Consider the following 2,397-nt stretch of genomic DNA (forward strand, 5'->3'; position numbering starts at 1 on the left):
CACACACACACACACACACACACACACACACACACACACACACACACACACACACTGGATCAGAACCGCTATCACTCAAACTTTAACTCCAGCTGCGCCTGACAGGATGAAACCGTTTCAGAACCGAAACCCCGCTGAGATCCGGGATGCGTGACCAGATCCGACCAGGACCTGTGCCTGGTCCGAACAGAACCAGGTCCGGGTGTGTTAACCGAACTCAGACGGTTCTGGACCGTCTGTGACCTGCAGACTATTGGACAAAGTTCTGAATGGACTTTGGTTCTGTCTGTCAGAAGGTGTGTGTGTGTGTGTGTGTGTGTGTGTGTGTTAAGGCGGACTACAGCGCCCTCTCTCGGCTGTCTGGAAGTGATTAACTCTGATTTATGAGCTTATTTTTCACAAACTGAAGATGTTTTTTTCCATTTTTATCTCCCGCCGTTAAAAGACAAAGTCAGTAATGTTTATTTACGTGTGTTTGTGTTAGTAAAATATCTTATAAACCATTGGACGGTTTAACAAATCTGTTAATAACTTTTGGAGCTAATTCAAGGAGTGTCTTCAGAATCAGATTGTGAAGGTTCTGGACCATCAGAGAGGGTTCTGTTGGACCCGGATCACAGAGGGTTCTGTTGGACCCGGATCAGAGAGGGTTCTGTTAGACCTAAGTGTGGACAATGTAAAGTCTCAGATCCATCTGTCCTCCTGCTTTAATTCATTTAAAATAATTGCAATGGTTCAATTTAATTATAATAATAACTTTATTTGTAAAGCGATTTCAAACAAAGCGCTGGACAAGACATAAAATCACAGAAGACAAAAGGCGAAGTCACGAAGTGAAAAACGAGATCACGAGGAACAAATAAAAACAGAAAACAAGAGATAAAATCACAGGAGAGGGTAAGACAGTGGTAATAAAAACAAAGGAAAAAATTAAAACAAGTAAAAATAATTTAAACAGGTGTGTCTTTAGCTTTAAAAACCTGAACAGAACAAGCCTGATGTCCTGAGGGACATGGCTCCACAGAGAGGGGGCACGTTCACCAATGGTCTTTCTTCTGGCTTTTGGGATTATTATGGGCCAGTACCTTCTGATCTGAGAGATCGTGGTGGAACATAGGGATGTAAGAGGCTGGTAAGATACGGAGGCGCCACCATTTAAAGCCTTATAGGTGCAATAAGACCTTAAAGTCAGCCTGAACCTGACAGGTCAACCAGTGGAGGGATAACAGTACAGGGCTGATGTGGTGAGGTAAAATACAGGCAGCTGCATTCTGGACCATCTGCAGACATCTAAAACTTTTCTTGGGTCGTCCGGAAAGGAGGGAATTAGAGTAATCGATGCGTGACGTCACGAAAACGTGGATAAGAACCTCAGCATCATCAAAAGAAAGGATGTGCTGGATTTCAGCAAAGGTAGTAGGTAATCCTTGTTACTTCCTTCAAATGGAAGTCAAAATAAAGCTCAGGATCAAACCACACGCCTAGGTTTCTAACTTTACGTTGGCATCTGATGACCTGATTATCAGTTTTCAGGGTGAAAGCTTGAGACAAGCCATGGAACTTCTTAGGTCCAATGATGAGTACCAGGTAGGTCAGTCTTATCAACGTTAAGAAGCAGGAAATTGTTAGAAAACCAACCCCTTGTAGCTGACAGACAGGTCTCCAGTTTAGACAAATTGACACAGTTTTCAACTGTGAAGGGCATGTACAGCTGTCAATCATCAGCGTAGCAGTGGAAAGTGACATTAAACGAATGCAGGAGAAAACCAAGGGGCAAAAGATAAAGTGAAAACAGTAGGGGGCCCAGCATGGATCCCTGAGGGACCCCATGCTTCACAGCGCAGTCTTGTGTTTGAAATTTGTTTGAAATTTGTCTCCATTCTGTTCAGTGCAGGAGCTGCAGCAGGACCCTGTAGACCTTGTTGACCCTGAAGATCCTGTGGACCCTGTTTCTGGAGAAAATGTAGAAAGAATCAAAGAATTAGATGGTAAAAGTGAAACAGATTCAAAACAGGCAAAACTTTTCATAACAAACCAACTCGGTCCCTCTGTCAAATGAAAAAGACCAGAGTTGTAAAGTAAATAACTACAAATACTTTGTTACTGTACTTAAGTAGAATATTTGTGTATCTGTACTTTACTTGAGTAATTATTTTTCAGCATATTTTTTACTTCTACTTCTTACATTTTGACACAATTATCTGTACAGTTTTTACGTTTAAATAGAAAATAAACTTGTCTTCTCATCACTTCCTCTTCTAAACACCTTGAAATTGGCCTCTGTCTCTTTAAGAACCTCCTTCCCACGCGGGGACTCGTGCTATGATGCAGTTTACTTGGCATCTGAAAATACATTTCCTCGAAGGTATTTTTAATCTGAAAAGAGCTTCACTGAGT

The sequence above is a fragment of the Austrofundulus limnaeus genome, unplaced genomic scaffold (genome assembly GCF_001266775.1).
Source record: "Austrofundulus limnaeus strain Quisiro unplaced genomic scaffold, Austrofundulus_limnaeus-1.0 Scaffold861, whole genome shotgun sequence".
NCBI lineage: Eukaryota > Metazoa > Chordata > Actinopteri > Cyprinodontiformes > Rivulidae > Austrofundulus > Austrofundulus limnaeus.